Genomic DNA, 15411 nt, shown 5'->3' with positions numbered 1-15411 from the left:
GAATTTTCTATATCAAAAATATTAAATACTCAAGAAATATTAATACTACAAAAAAGGATCTCAACATTACTGGGCTTTGTTCGTCAAGAACGCGCTTTTCTACAACTTACCGTTCCGTTCCTTTTACCTTTTAGCAGTTTTGTACTTTTATATCAGACATTGAGTTTCCGGTGCAACCTATTCTACAAAATCGTTTAGGTTTGAGTACGTAATTGCCAAAAGCTCGCGTAGATACGCCGGTCGATCTAAATTTAAGCTTTCGTGATCCCTCTAATAAACTTACGCTCACATTCGTCGTCGTACAACCGCCACACCGATGCGGTTACGGTATTACCATAAAGATGGGAGAGCGGGGTATTTGTCTACGATGTGTAAACTGTGGATCGCGGTATGTGTTCAATGATCAACCGCCCTTCTGAAAGTCTAATAGCTCGTCGCGCACCTAGAGATGGTTGCCATAGGCAACCCAGGCTGGAGGAAGCGCTTCGCTAGAGTTACTCTCCACTGCTTACAACTCAGCTCTACCGACTGGCGGAGATTGTCAGGCTGCATCTGGTTTACTATGAGATTTCCGGCGGCTCTGATGGCGTTGCTGAAAACTATCAACTTTGAATTTCCTGCTAATTTCGCATACAGTCCCATCTTTTTCACTCACAACATTTACGCGTTTACTATCAATACCATAGTTTTATCCGATGTAACATACAAATCTCTCAAACTCTACAAGTTATGATTATTTTTATATTGTACTGTTACATATTCATAGAGTTATCCGTTACAAGAATTTTAAATCGAGTTTTCTTTGAAAATTCAAGAATGCTGTAGCTAAAAATAAAAATGTATTTGACAATCCGTGTCATTCTGTTAGATACTTCATACATTTCCACTCAGGGAGATTAATAAATAAATAAAATTTAATATAAGAAATATAAAATAGAAACAATTCTGTCCAAAACAGCGCACTGCTGAATATTTCTGCAAATAATTCTGCAACAATTTTACTATATGCAATTTATTTTATATAACTGAATAAATCATAATGTGGGTAAAAGTTAATTGCAATCATAACGTCAAGTGGAGCAGGTGCGCAAATATCATTAGGCTTAACGCTAAATCAACTTACTGCATTGTTTATGCACCATAGAGTGTTGCATATGGTGCTTCGAGTTGCGTATTGGTAAATGAAGTTCGTGAAACTTCCACGTACGTACGTAAACAAATATCATTAACGTGACTCGTGCGTCAACCATTTCGACGACAATGTATACAATCGTTCTTGTACACATAATATACGTAATTAAATTCGCCACATTGAACTGGAAAATGAAAATTTAAAGTTGACATAAATCGAAACGCATTTGCATTTTTAATCGGCGAATTTTTGCAATAGCATGCCGTTTTCAATATATATTCCTATATTATATCTCACAAACACTGATTCCAGCCATACTTATCCTTGCTTCTATTGTGCGTCGAAATCAATCAAATATTTGCCGAGACACAGTTCGGAATATTGGTGATCGAATTATAACGTTAATACGAATTGATTGGTAATAACCTATTTTCCTATAGACCAAGCAATATTTCACTGTCGAGCGAAGCTAAAATGTTAATTATCTGAATCGGACGTTGATCCTCTTCGTTAGCACTTTCGCTGGCATATGCAACTAAAATTTGAAACATATGACATAATACTGCATAACTAGCATTATTCAAAGCCAGTAAGTTTCAGGAAATCAGCCAACTAGAAATTTTAATGATATAACAATACTAATAATTTAGTTAACGTTCCAAAAAAGAGTAAATATTTGAATATGAACATGCATCAATTAGAAAAATATAATTATATACATATATTCTATTTATGTGAATTTATATAGATAATATAAAAAATATTATAAATGAAATCATACTACAGTTCAAGTATCTGTATTTGAAAGGCTGTAAGCCTATTAAAGATTACAAAAAAATATTCAATTTGTATAAGAAAACATAAAAAACATTAAGAATAAATAATTTTATTAAATATTAATTGTTTATAAAATTTTATAATTTATGAAGAACGCGAAATAATGTTTCCTTTTTTATATATTTAAATAATTAAATAACTTCCATTAATTTTTGTTTCTTGATTATGAATTAAGTATAATTTATAGATATAGATTTTTTATAATGGTGTTCTATATATATGTATGTATATATATTATATGTATATATTTTTATATATGTACAATATATATTCTCACAGTCGTCTATATGTGTATTTGTGTGTGTAATACGTTAATACATTAAATCGTCGAAAGCTAATCGCCTAAAAAAGTTGAATCGATAGTGTCCATGCCGAACACATAAATGCAGCAAAAGCGGAATCGATATTTTCCAATGCTCGTAAAGCAGGATATTCTGGTGATAAAATCGCGGTTTATTGCGGATTCGTTTATAGTCGGTGGGAAGCCGCTCGGTTTGTACGTTAGGAAGTTTTGCGCGAGTCAAATTTTACAGCATTAATTAGAATTGTATATTGGCTTTTTGAATCTCCTGAATTGAGAGTGAGGGAGAGAATCACCTAATTTAATTTCTTCACAATTCCGCCCTAACACTTCCACGGTCTTTCCTTGAAATTCAGATAAAATATGAACATCGTCGTGTCTCATGGAGTAAAAGCAGCATGTTTATTTATGAATGATTTACTGTGAACGCGTCAGCCATCTCACGTAAAGCAGAGAAAAAAATTGAATAGCAAATAGAAAGATACAGTAATGATAACTGTTTGAATGCACTTTGAATACAGAATATCTACCATTTCAATTACGATATATTGAAGAAACGACACTTTTCGTTGGTGTTTCAATGACAATTGTATGTTGCTAAAAGTTAAGCTACAAAAGCGAAGTAGTAGATAATTTGAAGGTAGTACGTAATAAAATGTAATAAAAAGCTTCGAGCTATAAATCAAAGCAATAAGCATAAAAGTGTCTGTGTAAAAAAAATGCAATACATCACTGTTTTTGATTATGGGAATCAACAAGAAAATCTAAAAGATTGATGTACATATATATAATCAATAGAATATTTATGTATAAAACCGAATAACTTAATGAAAACGATTCGATACTTTGCTATTGTATCTTCGATTACGTATACGAAAGGAATGATCTACGATCTAATGAAACTCTTTTGTGATGCTAAATAGTCGGATAACGTTTCTGTTTGAAGTGTCTGTTTTCCCATTGCAAGTTACAAACGTTTATCGAATACAATACGATACAGCTTTGTCGGGTATATTGCCTAACAGAAAAAGGAGTGAAACGCACGATTAGAGTATTCGAGACGTACAGTATATTTTTTATCTATATATTCAAATTACATTCTTTCATAAGTGTATATTCGCCGCTGATCGAATGTTACCAGTAACAGAATGAGAATCACGCGAACTTCTCGCTTCTTTTATCAAACACTGGCATTCGTGTCTCTCCCCTCGGCTTATATTACGCGTGACACATAAAATTCAATATCTCAGGCGGTTCGTAATGCGTCTGTAGGTCGCTATTGCAAATCACGCGAAGTAGCGAATTTACATCGCTTATCGTTACTGAATTAATTACTGTAGTGTAATTTCGCAGCAATAGTTGACATGCAACGAATAAAGTCGCGTCAGAATTCGTCCTTCTCCTTCTCCTTCCCTACTTGTTACCCAGTGAATTAAAGAGCGTCTGACATCTTAATTGAATCTCTATTAAGCGGATCCTGTTTTCCAGAATCATTATCGAAGAACTTCTGCTGCCAACATTCAAAAGCAAGAGAAAGATAGAGAGAAAGAGATTCACTTGAGTTCTGTATAATATCGGTCATAAAACGATTGTCGTCAATGATAACGATTCGCGTTGGAAGTATTCGAGTAAGTGGTGGATGGACGAGCACCTTGCACAAAGAGCGCCTCCTTGATTACTCGACAAAAGTTAGCTCCACGATCTTTCCAAGTACACCGCTGCACCTCGACCCCCTCAAACCCCTGGTTTGTTCAATCCCTTTCCAACCTCTGCCCTCTGTAGTTCCTCCGCCACTCTCTACTGCTATTAATTGCAAAAGTTCCTCTGATCGAAGACATCGAGCGTTGTGCTAAAAGCAACACAAGACCGATCGTAATCTAGCTATCATTTCTGAGATAAGGAAGCGCGTTTTAGCACCATTATTGATAAATAACGGAGAAAAATAGCGCTGCATCATTGAAAGATTATTTTTTTTTGTGAAGTAAATATCAAATACTTTAAATTATAGTTTTTAATTATAAACAGAAATTAGATAAGTCAATAAGATCAATAAGTCAAATAAGAGTAAAAAATCTTATTTTCGGTCAAAGCAGAGATCTTGACACTTAATAAATATTTATATATAGATTTATAAATAAATTAGTTGTTAAATACAATTTGTATGTCTTTTAAAATGTAATCAATTAATAATAAGTTACGATAAAGAAAGAGAAAAATCTTTTCAAAACTTACGATGAAGTCTTGTGCATTGTACTAAAACGAAAAAATTATTTAGGATTTCGTAACGCAAGTTACGTAATAATGAGAGAAAAGAATAGTATAAGATCCAAAAATATACTTTCGTTTCACAGTTTTCGCAAATAACCTTTCTTTCTCCCCTCTTTTTTTGTTAAACCATCACTCCGGTACCACTCAAATAATGCGCATCAGTCTCGGGCGCCTGGATGTGAAATAACGCAGACATCGATCAATGTCAAAATAAAACAAGAAATTGTACGCAGCTATAAAATGACGGACGAACGTTTAATATAACTTCGATTCTTTTTTTAACAAAATCTTTTATTAGAACCAACCAAAGACGTGATAAATAACATCGCAAGCTCTGCCTCGGTTCCTTGGTACGATAATTTCTTTAAAAGAAAAATATAATACATTGATCTTCTCATAAATTTGTGCGAAATGAATTTAAATTTTTATCACATTGTATATATAAAGCCTTTTATTAAACCGTCAAAAATTTATTTGAAATGACCTATTAATATATTTGATATTAAAACATTTTTTCTTCATGTATATTTTTATATAACTATAGATATGATTTTAGAAAAAAACACATAAAAATTTTTTAATAAGTTTATGAAACTATAAATCAATCTATATAGTTGTATCAAAGCATAAATAATACTATTTCCGTTAACAAGGTAATCAATTAAATCACTGTACACTTATCAAAAACTGATTTTTACGTTTCATCAATCTTTTTCATAATATTTGTATTTATTTAATTTAATGAAATATACGTTGCTCACATTTGTCAAAATGCTTTGTGTAGAATAATTGATTTGCGCTAACAACGCGGCAAGTCTGCACGAACAATCAGTACAAAGCAACCTATTGTATTATTCTTTTATTAACCCGTTATCGCACTACACAGTTGAATAATCTCTTCATCGTATTCACTGAATCAATAAGTTTTGGCAGATTTTTAATACGTGCGACGTTAGCGCTTCGCACGTATTAAAAACGAACAAGCGAATCAACAAGCGAACCGTCGCGTCGATGTGTTATTCGTTTAATCATGCAGTCTGTACATCGGAAAAAAAACTCCCATGAGAAATGAATAGCAGAATCATGCCCGAAACGATGAGACCGGTACAGTGTTCAGTAAAAAATAAATTATGACTGCTTAATTTGTGATTAACTTTGAAAAGAAGAAAGGATATTTAATTTTTCACTAAATTAACATGGAAATCCAATCTCTCGAGTTTCGCTTTAAAATTAAATAAAAAGTATTATCTGGCTAAAGTTCTTTTTCTTCTGGTATTGGAGATAATGTATTATCTACAAATGTGTGTCTCAGGTTAACTTAGACTATTAATTGTAAACAATAACGATACGTTATAAAAAAAAAATTTTTTTTGTTAGAAAAGCATTATAGGAGAAAAAATTTTAGAAGAAGAAGCAATACTCTGTTAAATATAAAAAACCGTTATTGCAAACTTACTACAGTTGTTGTTTTAAACACTAATAATAAGTAAAATCAATAGGTGGTGCAGTACGTATCATGCCATCATAATGAAACGTAAAACAAAGTATTTCATTTGCGTATACACGAAGCGCCGAAATATAAAATTGTCCCGCATGTAACAATATTTTAATTACATATGGAACAGCTTTTATACATATATGGTAAAAAGTACGTATGTTTTTGAATTTGAAACGGTTTATAACAAAATTCGTTGAAAATTTGCATATCAAGCGGGCAAGTGTAATGCATATAAAGCATTATTTTGTTCTCCGCAAGATACCGTTTATTGTATTTTTCATATAACGTATGTGATTGATAAAAAATTAATAATATAATTTGAATAAGTTGTTTTCAATTTTAATAAGTTATTTTATGTTATTTTAGTATGTAAAGGATAGATGAATCGCATATGCGTATATTAACATAATAATTTCTGAGATTTACTTCAGTGTGTAAATCTCGAATTTATCTTGATTTTTATTTTTATTTTTATTTTTCTGCTAACTGAATAATTTTTTAAATAATACAATATTAAAATAAACTGCTGCATGTGTAACAGCAACGGATGGAGAAAACAGATGTTCTAACTAAGGTATACCTCAGATTTCTCCAGGTCTCCATTATGATTCTTCCTTCATGTATATTTATGCTCACCGGTGTTATACATTACTGGCTTAGAACAGAGATGCGTAACGCATACATGCGTATGTAGTTAGCGTATGGATGTTCGCGTCGTCATAGCTCATGGACAGAGGTGCGACGAAACTGCCGGCATGTGATGCCGCGGATACGCTGGGAGCGCACAGACGTGCTTCGAAGGGTTCCCATCGCATAACGCTATCGCGAAATTTCGCCGTCGTTCCGTGCATCCGTATCGTTCGCGCGCCATTAATTTCATTCCCGCGCTCAAGGATATCCTGTCGACGCCGACAATCACGTCGACGATTTGCCACGTATCTCGCGAATAGCGAGCAAGGGTACGTCTGTACGTACGAAGGCCTCGTCTGATCACATCGAAAATGCAGGAGGCCCGTAAGGAATTGGAGTAAGCGCTTTAATCGGGCTTTGCAAATGCTATGACTATGTATTTCTCTAATACATCTCGCATAAACGTTAACGGTGATTGTTACTGTGAATTTGTTAATTAAAACACAATTATATAGCGTAAGTCGGCGGATAACCAGTTATATATATTTTTATAGTAAATAAAAATACACTGAAAAAAAAGATTGGTTGCTGCAACAATGTAGATAGTAAAATATGGCATAGCATTTTTATATGGCTGGAACAACCAGTTTTTGGTTGTAGCAGCAAATTTTTTATAGTTGCGTTAGCCTATCGAAATCATATACTGATTGCGAATAGGCAACTAAGAATTTGCTGCTACAACCAAAAATTGGTTGCTACAGCCAATTAAAAATGCTATGCCATATTTTACTATCTATATTGTTGCAGTAACCAATCTTTTCAGTGTAGATATGTTATCTAACACTTCAATATTAAAAGAATTAATACTTTTACAGAAAAAATGAATTATAATAAATATTTTCTATATTATAAATTTATAATCACAAATGTTACATGATAATGCCGAATATTTTTCTTTTTGTAAAAAGTCTCAGTCATTAATGTTTGAAATAAAATTCTGCTCTCAAAACGAAAAATTCAAATATCTTGTAAAAATAATAAACATTTAAAACTTTATGAAGTTCTGAAAAATTTGTTGATTGAGCAGTTAAAGATCACAGAAATTCTAATCTAGTAATTTCTCTTACTTTAGTAGACATCTATTACAAGTTAAAGTAATTTGACTTTTTCATAATTATCATTTATAACTTAATTCAATATGAAAAGCTTTATGAAAAATAAACAAAGGAAAATTCAAATATTTTAGTGATCGTATTTTTTCGTAAAATTTACGAAACAATAGATGATATTTATCTTTTTTATATTTGGAACAACAGACGATATTTATCTTTTTTTATATTTTTTATATTTCATTTTTTTATCTTATTTTTGAATAATTTTAACTCTTGTAATAAAAATATACATACATATCTATACATATTTGACATTAATATAAGATAATTGCAAATTTGAGATTAGTAGGTTCATTGACAAATATAGCAAAAAAGCAGTTAATTATAGCTCATTTGAATCAATGAATCAATGATTACTCCCAGTAACAAACAAATATTAAACAAATATTAAAGGAAAAAATTCGGCATTATCATTCAACATTTGTAATTATAAATTTATGATAGAATTAGATATGTATATTTATTATCATTAAGTATGAATAGTAAATAGTGATAGAGATTCAAATAGCTATTTGTGAAATACGAATGCAAGAGCTCTGCAACAATCAATGGCTGATTCACGATTAATTACCTTGTTACGGATTTGAAATAACGCACGTTTATTTCCGGCTACAAATATCATTCATACGTAATGCAATTATTTATGCTAAATACGTACGAAGAGAGATTGAAAAGTCGATATCGAAGAACTAAACATCCATTTGATATCAGCAGCAAAGGTTTTTCAGAAAAAAATACGGAAATTGATTGCAGCATTAATTTGGGTAAACGTTGCTATTAAAATGTGACATACTATTTGCTGCGTGATATCAAGATAAAAAGTTCGGTAGAATCATGGTACTTTAATATTATACGTACACATTTCATTTTCCAATGCATTCGGTTTGCTATGAAATATGTACGATCGCGAAGCGACCAATCTTTACTATCCGTTTGCTATCCATCTCTGTAATTTGTTTTATAAGCTGTTTGCAAATTATTTTTCTGATTTGTAAGACTGAGAACTATGCACTTATTTGCAATTTGCAACTCTAATATACATATTGATTTGTAATAAAATAAATATGCAAATGAATCTTATTAGATTAACTAGGAAAGTATTTTTGTACTATTTCTCTTACATTTATTGTTGGTATAAATCTATAAATGATTTAAATCGAAATTGCGAATCTGTAAGGCGCAAATAAAATAATAGTCTATTTATTCTTTAACGCTATATTTATAAAAATCCAGTTAATTTTATTATTCTTCAGTTTCATACTTTTTTAATTGGATTATTAGCATCTTTTAAAATTAGAATATATTCAGAATTATATTCTTATAAGCAAAACCTAAAACAAAAATTATTAAACAATATCATTATATAATAAAAATAAGTCAATCGACATTGTGTGTGTATACATATATATATGTATATATTATATATATATCTGTGACTGTGTTTATGTACCAACATCAGTGTTATTCTCCAGAGAGGTATCATAAACTAATAATACATATACATAATAGCACACACTTAGCGGTGTTCGTGCGAGCATTATTAGTAAGCCACCCATATTATGATGCTTACTTACTTCATGATATCGAACGTACTACATCGTACGTACTACACCATGTTCCAAGGAAGACATGTCTTATCGTGCTATGGTGCGAGTTTCTTACAGTTCGATCTCATCATCGAACTGACCCGGAAGTTCTATATCACGAACGATGGACCGTCGAAGATATATGCACAGTTCGCCAAGATGATATTATTGAAACTGTGCCTACTCGACTAGAAACGGCATATCTGGATCTTTCTCCATCGGTAACATGCTCCAATATATCCGAGGACGGCCTGACGTTGTCGACGCCGATGTATCGCCGTAATCTCGATATATATCGTACTATGTGTACCTACGTATCAGTACCAGATCCTCTTGCAAGATGCAAGCTGTGAGGGCTAGCTACAGCAATACGGTTTCAGCTTTAATAATTCCATGTGGAACATGCAGATACCTCTCGCATACCGTTTCTATTTGTTCATATTTGCGTAAGATATCTTTCACTTGTATTTCAAATCGACGGCGATCGCTGATCGATCATATCGATCAACGTGTAGCTGTACATGTATCTTTTTTATTAAAAAAATCTAATTAATTATAAACTTAATGAGATATTTTAATAATGTAATTTAAGATCACAATGTATCTATGACAGTAATTTGCCTTTTTATATGCAAGATATTTCATAAACCGTGAAATAATTAACATTATGCGCTTCAGAGGATGGCAAACACATTTTTTTTCTCGATCAGAACATTTTATCCAACCTCACAGTAAGAATTGATTAATATTCAAATTGGAAGCTATAAACCAATCATAAGGTCCTTATAGTATCTACATTAAAGAAATATGAGCTAGTTAGTCGATTCTGGAACTTAGGCGCGATAAGTTAGGCGGGGGATAGATCGCTCATTTTAATAACTTCTTCAATCATCGGTGCTATGGCTTTCCTTCGCTCTCGTTCGCTCTTTCTATCGATCGCGAAATTAATATGGCGTCCCGAGCATGGTTTCTGCGTGACAAAGGGAACGGAAGGGAAAGAACGATGGGATTGATATCTGTCGCACGGGTGCGAAATTCAAAGGGATTTTGCGTTACTTTCAAATGAAGCGACAGGTGCAACTATTGACGAGAGCCTGCTGCAATGGCCTCTCCAATTTGCGGGTAGCTTTTTTTCGATCAGTGATATTCTTTGAGACATGTTATCTTTTGTCGAACACGCAACTGTGGATTATGACAAAGCAGTCAAATATTTTTATAAAGCAAAAAAGTATCATTATTTTATTATTTATTTATATAAAAGTTATAAACAAAGGAATATCTCAAAAAAATATATCATATACAAATTATGTACGTCAGTACATATATTTTATTATCATTAAATTGTGTTGAGATATTTTTGCGATATATGATTTGTTCTTATCCAAAATAAAATTTTGTAGACAGTACATTGTAGCATATCAAGAGACATAACTCTTTATTATAAATTATCTGAAGATAAATAGTTCGCTTATTAAAAAGGAATATAGAACACAAAACGTTACGACCATGTAGCACTGAACAACAATGAAAAAAATCAATTCCCCGTCTAGATCTTTATCATCCTCCTAACCACCGAGAGATCTCGAGAAATGCCGTCGGATCCGACATCGTATTTTTCAGCGCGTCAAAAACAGGCTGGCACATTTATCCAGCGGGCAGTACGTGTTTGAAAAATTACAGTTACTGGAAAAATAAATAACCGGCCGCCACATCGCTGGCCCGCCTACAAACGTATATTTTACAGAAGACTGCGTGATAGTGCTGTGAGAGGGAAGAGGTGGTGTGTGAGGGTCGAAGGGATGACAGAGGATGGCAGAGGAGAGACTGAAGGGGAGTGGCATGTATGCGAAATAATTGCGGGATGATAAAGCGTAGGCGGCACGAACATGCAGCGCAGTGATGGAGGGTGGTGCCGAAGACGAGGAATGGAAAAGCGAGGAAAAGGAAGCCAGAGAAAAATTGACATGCGAGAGAACGAAAAGGAGTAGACAAAAGGAAGCTGGCAGAAGAGGATATATAACACCGAGTGGCCGCGAAGGCCGTGTATAAACGCAAATGGTACTGACTCCGGTGCTCGTTTCTGCGTTCATCTCTGCTCTTCCTGTTTCACGTTCTTCGACTTCTTCTCTTTCGTTTTTTTTCTTTCTCTTACCCTCTCACATCGTATCCCGTCCTAACTGATTTCCGTGTACGCCGCAATACCTTTATTTCGCTCAAGCTCTCTCTATTTTCTCAACGATGAAAACCCCCGCGTGTCTTAACTCACGGTGGACGTGGATGTGCCTTTAGAAACTGGAATCGCGAAACGTGACTAAATCGAGTATCGTAAAACATTCTGGTGTATCGGCGAGTAACGCCCGAGGAGAAAGAAAGAGAGAGAGAGAGAGAGAGAACGAAACTTTCGAAAAATAGGATTCTGCCTGAATCTTTTACTACCATGCAGCACCATGCAGCACGTGGTACGTAATAGCGAGCCTTTACCAGTAAAAGGATATACAGTTACAAGATGAAGAAATAGCAATAGTCGAAGAAAAACAGCGTAGTTCCAAATCTTGTGAGCGTTTCTAACTCGTTGTCAATAACCATCCATTTTCTGATCGTCCGTTATTTCGTATAATAGAATGAGCCCTCTTTTCCGGGATAGGTGGGACGCGAGGGACCATTTTCATAGAAGCTATTTCGTTGCGCCAGATGATACCGGATACATCGTTGATTCAATGGTACTCAGTTAAGAAAGATGGGGCGTGGGCAACACCCGTGATATTCGTCGCTGTCGGAAGACGCGAAAACGAAATCCAGTATCGTTGAAAGCTTACCGATAGAAGCGGAAAGCATGATTCAGTGTGGCCAAATTTAACGCAGATTTCAAAATAACATTTGCACAGACACGAAGTGCTGTGCAGTGAATAACCATCGACATACAAACATATGTGTGTGTATATACATATATGTATTTACGTATGTATTTTGTATTGCCTTTGTAATTCCGAGTGCATACTGCAATCCAAAATATCGATGCATTGCCACTTGCTGGTGTAGAAGTACAATTTTCGACAATTGCTACGACTGATATATAGTATCGAATAGAGAGAGAGAGAGAGAGAGAGAGAGAGAGAGAGGAATACAGTAAATGTTACGTATATAATATTTCATGGAGATCGTAAAGATAACATTAAATATGAGAATAACAACTAATATATTTATTTACTCTGACAACATATAACATTGTGATTATTATTGTATATTTGTCAATCATAATTGCTACATTATTATTGTATATATTAATCATACCGAAACCAAATTACATTTCTAAAGTCAAGAGTTAAATTAAGAACAAATCCACATTTATAAAGTTTTAATTACAATTTTAATCTTGAATTTATATAGTTTGGAATACACGTTTTGTCATAATATAAATTTATATAACTTTATTAAAAACTAAAATTTATATAATTTTATTACAAAATCGTTATTATAATAAATTTAAAATAATTTTTTAAAAAGAGATAATCTTTTTTTTCTGGTGTAAAAAAAATGAATTTTTCTATATAACTTTTAATCCTGTCTTTGTAATACATAATAACACAAATACACAGGTACGAATGTGGTTGTACAAATTCATAGAAGAATTTAAAAGTTTGGGCTTGAGTTAATGAGTAATTAAGACAATTCGTCGCTGTGCCATTCTTCTGAATTGCGTTCACTAGAGATCCGGAGAAATTGGCGATTTATCCGTTTTTCAAGTACTATTTAACCTTCCAATTATCCCGAGTTTACGACCCCAATCTGTGATCAGAATTGGGAAGCTGGACGCAGTGAGTACCGGTTTAAATTTCCAATTGAAAGTTCGCGCGATAATTCGTTTCGATTGCTCCATAGAGGGAAAGATAGGCAAAGTCGTGCCAACTGAGAACGAACAGCTACTGATTTAACAAAAAACGGATTTTTCATCGGGTTTTTCAGACCCTACCACGATGCGGTTATGCAAATGTGTCACGTGCGTCCACGCATGGACGTACGTGTGAACGGTAGGCGATAACAGCGCACGGCGATGATCAGTAATTACACTCGCCTAAACTCAGGTAACAATCTGATATCAGCGTAATATCCAATTTTCCATAATCAATTCCGGATCAACGTGTATCGGTTCTGACAAACTTTGATACATCCGACACCCTGGTAAGAGCATTCTCCTCGTTGAAGGCCGTATAATGAGGGATGCATGACAAGCAGTTATCGAGTAGATAAATATTAGGATTTTCAATGAAATAAAAAATAGATAATACAGAACTTGTAATGTACAAATTTATAAATCAGGTTCCATTAAACCTGATTTATTTTTTTTAAACTCGATATATGTAATCTCTAAATGTATACCTAGGAATCATATTGTTTTGTAAAATAATTTAGATTTAAAATTTGGATAGAAATTTGACAGTACTATGTTCGCATCGTATCGGAGCTATTTTTTTTCTATCGGAGAAGTTTTCGATGATCGAATGAGACCTACATTAGCCAAATGATCACTAAGGACAACCTTCAAATTATAATGTTATGCGGACAAATCGAGCGAAATGAGCTGTGATGCGAAACGCAGTCGTGCGATAGAGTGGTTAACGATGCAATTTAGGCTGAGATCGATTTACACGGGTCAAGCAACACCTGGGCATCTGACAGCAACATTAGTGCGGCAGCAGATTGCACGTCTTTCATCACGTTTGGTACGACGTGCATGTATCAAGAACGTCTGAAGTTAATACACCGCCGTGGAACGTGGCTAATGACCGTAGAGCGCGAATTAATAGCCCTGTATTAAAGGGCAATAACGTATACCACTTGCATAATTTGCCTGCGAGAAAACGGCGAATGTACGCGGCCTCTTTTGCTTGGCACATTCTTCGTAATGTCGAATATAATAAAAAAATCTGTTATTTACCAACCTAAGTTTAAGTAACGCATTAAATATACAACATGTGTGCCAAGCTAATTATTACATACATAATTTTTTTAAAAAGATTTTCATTATTTTTTACAAAACTACACATAACTATGTAAGTTATGTGTAGTTTTAATAAAATAGCAAGACCAATAAAATATATCGATTTTATACAATTTCCTGTTGTAGAATTAATATAATAAAGAATTGGGACTAATGAAAGGTAAGACAAGCGCTAAGTATATAAAACATAGTAGACTTTCCTTAAAATCTCTCCTCAGGGACTACCGAAGAACGGGATATCCCGGAGGCTGTGCTTAATGGATGTGTTGTCTTTTAACCCGGGATCTACTTAAACTAACTTGCCTATTAATTATAGTGCCAAGGAAACTGGGTGTGTTCCCAAGAGTAATGCACTCAACATTCAACACATTTAATATATCCTACGTTGAACTTAATCCATGCAACTCGTGTTGAGACGCTCATTTAAAATTACTGTAAACCTAAAAATTTAATAACAATTAAGAGAATGCTTAATAAATTCGTTATTAAGAGGTAGCTTTATAGTGTCGTGAATATTGCAAATGACTATGTTGTGAAAACAATTTCTTTGTGAAGCAACTGTACTTTTGCGCCAAAGCACCTCACTGATAAAATAATCGTATTAGTACGAATGAGTTTTGAGAAATATCAATTTAAAACTCGTACATTTCTATGTCAGAACATATCGTTTTAAATTAATACAACGAATATGTATTTAATAGAATAATAGGTGTATTATATAATTACGTTCTTAACCTTTGTGTATAATCAAACGTTTACGATACCAAATTGGAATTGAAGATAAGATAAATAAAACGTGAGATTGCATATAAAGAAATTTTTGTCAGTCTTGAATTTTTTCAAGAGATTTTACAGAGATTAGGAAAATGTTTTTTGAGCAAAACGCAAGAATAAAATGTCACATTAGTCTCTGTCTCCAAGTTTTAGTGACATTTACGGAGCGTTCCAATAGTATTGATTCAATGCGGCGTTTTATCATGTGTGTGTG

Source organism: Trachymyrmex cornetzi, unplaced genomic scaffold, assembly GCF_001594075.2.
Source record: "Trachymyrmex cornetzi isolate Tcor2-1 unplaced genomic scaffold, Tcor1.1 scaffold266, whole genome shotgun sequence".
NCBI lineage: Eukaryota > Metazoa > Arthropoda > Insecta > Hymenoptera > Formicidae > Trachymyrmex > Trachymyrmex cornetzi.
The sequence above is the reverse complement of the archived record's forward strand: the minus strand, read 5'-3'. Positions refer to the sequence as shown.